The sequence below is a fragment of the Lathyrus oleraceus genome, chromosome 3 (genome assembly GCF_024323335.1).
Source record: "Lathyrus oleraceus cultivar Zhongwan6 chromosome 3, CAAS_Psat_ZW6_1.0, whole genome shotgun sequence".
NCBI lineage: Eukaryota > Viridiplantae > Streptophyta > Magnoliopsida > Fabales > Fabaceae > Lathyrus > Lathyrus oleraceus.
In genome coordinates, this window is record NC_066581.1 from 319,408,880 (window position 1) to 319,416,381 (window position 7,502).

General features: G+C 36.1%; 1 pseudogene; it reads left to right on the top strand.

Annotated features, from left to right (window-relative positions):
- Positions 1-553: 553 nt before the first annotated feature.
- Positions 554-653, top strand: LOC127133981 (uncharacterized; annotated as a pseudogene).
- Positions 654-7,502: the final 6,849 nt, after the last annotated feature.

Sequence of the window (7,502 nt, forward strand, 5' to 3'; positions counted from 1 at the left end):
AGGCATGGATGGGTTCGGTTTCTGATATCCCGGAGGTATAGCTGGGGCTTGATTTGAAGATTGTCCGGGTGCGTATAAAGCGTTATTACTCTTATATGAAAAGTTTGGATGGTTCTTCCAATTTGAGTTATAGGTATGCGAGTAGGGGCTTCCTTGAGCGTAGTTTACTTGCTCCGCTTGGATTCCTGTTAAGAGTTGACAATCCGTAGGAGTGTGACCTTGGATTCCACAGACCTCGCAATTCTGAGTTATAGCAACCACGACGGTTGGAGGTGATACATTTAAACTTTCAATTTTCTGGACCAGAGCATCCACTTTTGCATTAACATGATCAAGGTTACTTATCTCGTACATGCCAGTTTTCGTTTGAGGTTTTTCCACCATTGTTCGTTCGGTTCCCCACTGATAGTGGTTTTGGGCCATGCTCTCGATAAGCTGGTAAGCATCAGCATAAGGTTTGTTCATTAGTGCACCACCTGCAGCGGCGTCTATTGTTAACCTTGTGTTGTACAAGAGACCATTAGAAAATGTGTGAATTACTAACCAGTCTTCCAAACCATGGTGTGGACAAAGTCTCATCATGTCTTTGTATCTTTCCCATGCTTCGAAAAGAGACTCGTTGTCTTTCTGTTTAAATCCGTTTATCTGGGCTCTTAACATAGCTGTTTTGCTTGGCGGAAAGTATTGGGCAAGAAAAACTTTCTTCAACTCGTTCCATGTGGTGACAGAGTTGGAAGGAAGAGATTGAAGCCATCTTCTAGCGCTATCTCTTAACGAGAAAGGAAAAAGACGAAGTCGAATTGCCTCTGAAGTGACACCATTAGCTTTAACAGTATCAGCGTATTGGACAAATACGGATAAATGAAGGTTTGGATCCTCGGTAGGATTTCCAGAGAATTGGTTCTGTTGCACTGCCTGCAACAACGAAGGTTTAAGTTCGAAATTGTTTGCTTCGATTGCGGGTGGAGCAATACTTGAATGCAGCTCATCTTGTGATGGAGCGGCGTAATCTCTAAGAGCACGAGCTGGTTCTGCCATATCGGGTATCGAAGGGAAAATGTTTTTGAAATCAGGAAGTTCTACAGGAGGGAGATTGTTTGCAGCACGATATTCCCGAATTCGTCGTAAGACTCGGAGATATAGTTCGATATCGTTGATTCGTAAATAGAGTGGCTCGCCTTGTGAACGAGTGTGTGGCATACAAATCGACGATAGAAAGAAAAGAAAAAGAAACCTTAGTCTCTACAGCGTAACAGAAGAGTTACGATATCGATTAAATAAAAGTCCCCGGCAACGGCGCCAAAAACTTGATCGCTCGACTTTACGAGTCGAATTTGGGGTACAAACTGCAAGTGCACAGTTCTATCGCATAGTTTTAAAAGATATCGATCCCACAGGGACTTATGAATCGATATACCGTTATCTAAGGTTACTTCGTAAAGCTAAGGTGGATAATGTTTGATTGTTTGGGGGAAAAGCTAAAAACTAAACTAAGATCTAGATTAAATATTAATAAAGCGGATATCGGTATGTATGTTCGTCGTAATTAGGGAATCAATTCTTTGTCGGTTTCCTGGTTTTAAAATAAATCTTTTCAGTTGACTTTATTGATTAAAAGTTTTATCTCAAACTCTCGCTCTGTTGAATAAACCATGATTTTATGTTAATGTAGCTGTCACTTATAATTAAGTCAAAAACCATTTTTTGAAAACAATAGAATCCGTAGAAACTCTTTTTAAGAAAACACTGACCGTTTAAACACCCTTATCTCAAACTCTCGCTCTGTTGACTTAGGTTATATAATTAAATTCGAATGCTTAACTCTCGTCCTCACATTCAATCTTTAAAAATACTTTTTGGAAAAGATCAGAATTTAATTAACTCTAAAACTTGCTCTCGCCCTGATCTAGAATTAATGTCTAATTTACACTGTCCAGTTAAAACCTCAAACTCTCGCTCTATTGATTTTAACTTCTTTATGTCTTTTACTTTCGTAAAAACCTTTGTTATTAACCCTGTAAATTGAGACCGTAAAAAGAGTGATTTTAATTTTAAATTTAATTAAACCGACTTAGTTTTGATTCCTTATTCCGCTTACTTTACATACCGATATCTAAGCGAATTAGCCAGACATGCTAAACAAACTTAAATACTTATCATGCATAAACAGACTCATCCCAGGCAAATAATATAAATAAATAATAAAACAAAGCATTAAATAATAATTAAAGAACCTGAATGAGTTAAACAATAGTCTTGAACACTCCACCACAAGCCGGTAGGATTTGTTCTTGGATTCTTCAATTAAACAACAAATTAAAACGAAGGAAATAAAAACTAGATTCTAACGTAAGGTTAGATCCAGTAAAAAGGTACACAATAGTTTCCGGTGTAGAAACTATTGTGCGAAAAGAATTAACTAAATGCTAAAAAGGAAAATAGAAATTGCAAGGGAAATAGTGTAGAACTCGTAAAAATAATAAAGAAACAATGCCTAAGCTGCTGGAAAAGAAAATATGCAAAAGCGAAAACGGCAAAGAAAAATGTGGAAAAGCGTGGAACCCTTTTAGGTTTGGAAAGTGGCTATTTATATTGGTGCCTTGAGTAACTGCCTCCGCTTCAAAGGTCTTCAACGTGCATAAAAGTTGGGCGTGGATATAGGGCTCAACTCTCCCTCAACGTCTCTGAAGCGTTCCTTGCGCCAAAAATGTAGGGGAATGGTGTGACGTTCGTCACACCATGTGTGACGTCCGTCACAGGAGTGTGCAAGGCGTGACGCTCGTCACGGCCTCTGTGACGTCCGTCACAGGCACAACACCTGTGTTTTGTGCTTTGGGCTGGGCTTTGATATTTGGTTCATTTTCTCTCCTTTTTGCACCTCCTTTTCTTCCATTTTTACTTGTGCTTCAAATAAACCACCTGAGACAAATAGGAAGAAAATACCGCGTAATATCTAATAAAATGAAGTGAACTGAAATAAATAATAATATAATTTAATTGAATTAAGTCCTAAAATATGATATAATTTCATGTTATCAGGTGTCAAAACCAAGAGCATGAATAAAAATGGTGTCAAAACTAAGAAGGCGGTTAACCATGTAGATGTGTACCTGAATTGTGGTGTCATAACCAAGAACAAAAATAAAAGTGGTGTCAAAACCAAGAAGGGGGTTAACCATGAAGGTGTGCCCTTGAGTTGTGGTGTCATAACCAAGAACATAAATAAAAGTGGTGTCAAAAACAAGAAGGGGGTTAACCATGAAGGTGTGTCCCTGAGTTGTGGTGTCATAACCAAGAACATAAATAAAAGTGGTGTCAAAACCAAGAAGGGGGTTAACCATGAAGGCGTGTCCCTGAGTTGTGGTGTCATAATCAAGAAAGTGAGAATGACCAAGAGGTGTATCTCAAAATAAAATGTTGTCAAGACCAATAAAAGGGAATGACCATGATTGTGTATCCCAAAATTATGGTGTCATAACCAAGAAAGTGAGAATGACCAAGAGGTGTATCTCAAAAGAAAATGGTGTCAAAACCAAGAAAAGGGAATGACCATGAAGGTGTATCCCAAAATTATGGTGTCATAAGCAAGAAAGTGAGAATGACCAAGATGTGTATGTTAAAAATAATAATGTTGCAATGGTGTTTAAACCAAGAGGATCTGAAAAGAGGAGCCATAAGGGGCTAGTTGCAGACTTGATAGTGAATTGACAGGAATTGCACTAAAGTCTAGGAATATAGCCAAATACTCTAAGCAATTGGGTAATTCTTTCCATACCCATAGATATTCTAGACAATTTTAGGGAAGATCCCATCTCATCATTCTCTATTGCTTAAGGCTCATGGCATGCAAGCCTAGTTAAAGAATGACAAGTTGTTGAAGCAGGTTTCTGAACATGTTATATGGGGATTAGTTAGATGATTGACTGTTAAGAGAAGATGTAATCCACTGAGGGTCTTGATCTTGTTGGGAGGCTAAATGCTCCAAGGTGATAGAGAAAAGTCCAATTAAGTGACCAAGGGACTTATGGTCACTTGACAAAGATAATGGGGAGATGTAACAGATGAATGGATTTAGTAGATCCAATTTGAATTTGATCAACTAAATTAGAGGAAAGGATTGATGAACAAACAAAGATGCATGATCACATAAAACTAGCATATGGTTCCATTATTAGGTAGCCCAAGAGAAAGCCATGTGGGTGCAAAGTATATTGTCCTATGTCTGATTGTTAGGTAGCCCAAGATAAATCCATGTGTGTGTAAGAGTGTACTAAATCTAAGTAGATGCATGCAAGAGGTATAAAGCAGATGAAACAACAACACAAGCTTAAAGTCTAAATAGGGACAAAGGCAAGTCAGAGTGTCCATAAAGTCTCGGGACCAATGTCACTCCAAGTCAAGCTAGGGGGCCTAACTCCTAAGTCAAAGTCCAAATTCCAATAGGTCTTCAATACTCCAGATCAAGCATAATATTAGGATTAGGTCCAGGTTACTTTATCATGTTTTGATTCATTAAGTTTTAACAAGCCAAAAGTGTAACAAGATAAGAGAAACAAATGAATATAGATGGATAGAGTATGGAATGATATGATGAGTAATGCGACATAAAAATAAAAATTCATTAATTACATGACATAAAGTTAAATGACATAAACTTAAATGACTTGAATTAAATGCAATAATGTAAAGAGAAATGATGAACGTTAGGAGTTAATGGTTAGTCACTTGTGTCGTGACAATTTAGCCCTATGTTAAGCAATCATAAGTAGGCTTATGTAGAAGTCATACCTATTTGAGGCCGGTCAATAATAATGTACGTTTCAGACATGTTAGAGAATTAACACATAGTTAATCTCCTACAGCATGCAATACAATGGTTAAAACAAAAGAGAGAGATAAGAGAAGAGAGGGTGAAAGAGGCAATCAAGTCAATTACGTGGGAATCATTTTATCCTCAAATATTAGAACTTAGAATATGTCGACAAAAGGGTTAGCCTATCATTTATGCAAAGTATTGAATATGATTCACAATCATCTATGAACAATTTTGGATCGAAGAAGGTTGATCAACCTCAAGTCCATCTATCAATGATTTGAGATGAGGAAGAAAATATCAACCAAGCAATCAAAATCAATTCAAAATATCAAAAAAAAATCATCAAAAGAAAATAAAAAGTCAATTAATAATGATTTAATATTGATTAAATAAAGAAAATAATAGGAAAATTATCAAAGACGGGTCAAAGCATCAAATAAAAGTCCAATAAAAATGTGGGAGGTCAACAAAATTAAGAATGAAAGGACATCAAAAGTTGGGGTTAAAAATATTTAAAAATGAATAAAATAAAAATGCAAAAGGAAAATTAAATGGAAAATAAAAGAAAATAGGAATTAAGTGCAAAAATGATTTTTTTTTAAAAATCAAAAAATGGTATGAGGTAGAAAATATTTTTTATGAAATTATGGAAAAAAAATTGGGTTAAAAAATACTAAGGGAACTATTTTTAATTAATTTTGGAAGAAAATGAAATAAAAAAAGAAATTAAAATATTTGAATCCAACAGCTAGCAAAGGCGGCACCTGCTGATTGGCTCAGGGATTTGAATTTGGCTCCAACACGCGCGAAGAACTTCATCTTAAACCTCATGATTTATGATTTTCTAACTTCAAGAACTTGTGTTCTTAACTTGAATCTGACATGGATTTAGTTGCGAAACACTTCATCATTCATGGCTCTCTGCATTAGAGCAATTGAGTAGGTAGAATTTGCTCAAAAACTCTAAGAATCCTAGTTCTTCAAAGTAAAATTAAATGGTAAATACTAAAAATAAATGACTAGTCGGTTAAGTCTTTTCATCGGTGGAACAACGCGAATAGTGTGGTAACTTGTTTGCTCAAGGTTGTAACTCGTATCTACCTGTTTGAATGAAGCTTCAGAAGTCAACAATGGTGGATCCAATAGCTAGGTTGCATAAGGATTCAGACTAAAGCAAAGCTTCAAACACCTTTAGAGGATGCCAATGAAGCATTCTGGACAAAGAAATGGAAGGAAAAGAGCTTGAGACAGAAAAGAGCTTGATTGGTTATTAGAGGTATCGTGCTTCAATGGTGGTATGCTTTCTTTGGCTTTCAAAGCTTGAAAATGAAGGCAACATGTTCCAATAATTATAGGGAATGTGTTGGGATCTAAATACATGTGAAATTGGCTTGAATTTGTGTGAATTCAGTGGGAAATTCAAGATCCCGACCGTGTGGAATTTTGGTTCCAAACTCATGATTTTCGAGGTTCTTAAGTTGTTTCAAGTTGTCCTCAGATGCGTTTGGTCATTGGTAATTGGTTTGCATGTGTGAGAAGTGGTCCCAAGTTGATTTGTGCAAGTTTCAACATTATAGGTCACACAAAAAACAGAGCTAGGTCACCATGTTCAAGCTTAGTGATTTTATTTGAGCCAAATGATCACCTCACAGAGTAGAATAAGATGCAAAAAGAATCAATCCAAGAGGAGATTTGAGGTGAAAGTTATAGTCTTGTGCAGTTGAGGTGATGACTTGGTTTTGTGGGCTAGGCAATTGGTCAAGCACTTTGCAACATGCTTGGTCATTTTGAGGTCATATGTTCATGATGTCATAACTTTTTATTCCCTCATTCATTTTGAGACAAACTTGGGCCAAATGATCTTTGACATATAAGCTTACCATAATTCAAAAGAAATGGGGTCAAAATAATAATTGAGTTGAAAATGGCAACGGTGAAAAGTAGGGGTCATGGCAAGGTTTTAGCCCATTTTGGTAACTTGGTCATTGGCACAAATGAGGTCTTAAATGGATGAAATGATGTTTTACCTTTGAACCAAAGTTGTAGAGGATCCCAAAAGGCACATTTGTCTCAAAGAAACTTGGGATTTGGATGAGAATTGAACGAGTTATGGAGTTTGGACCAAATGCATGGCACACTTACAAATTAGGTCAAACCACCTTGCACCCCTTTGTGCAAACTTGGTGCTTTCTTGCATTTTAAACTATGATGATGATATAATAAGTATCCCTTGATGAAAACTTGATTAGGGATTAAATGATATGGAGCAGGGTCGGCCCAAAACATTTCGAGGCCCTGATCTAATCTTTCATGTTGAACTCTAATAAAAAAATATTAAAAAAAATTAAAATTTTATTTAAATTGTAATTAATATTAAAATATATAATAAAGAATGATTATAAAAATATAATATTTTAGTCCTGAACAAGATTATGGTAGAATCGAACTCAGGTCATGACCATCAAAAAACATTAATACACTTCCATTAGGCCAATACATAAACATCTTACATATATTTAATAAACAATCTATATACTAAATATTTAATGTATTTTTAATATTTGAGGTCCCCCAATTTTTGAGGACCTGTGCGGTGGCACACCTCGCACACCCACAGGATCGGCCCTGATATGGAGCATGACTTGAAGATTGAGGGTTTTGGTATGGAAACTAACACATGAAACCT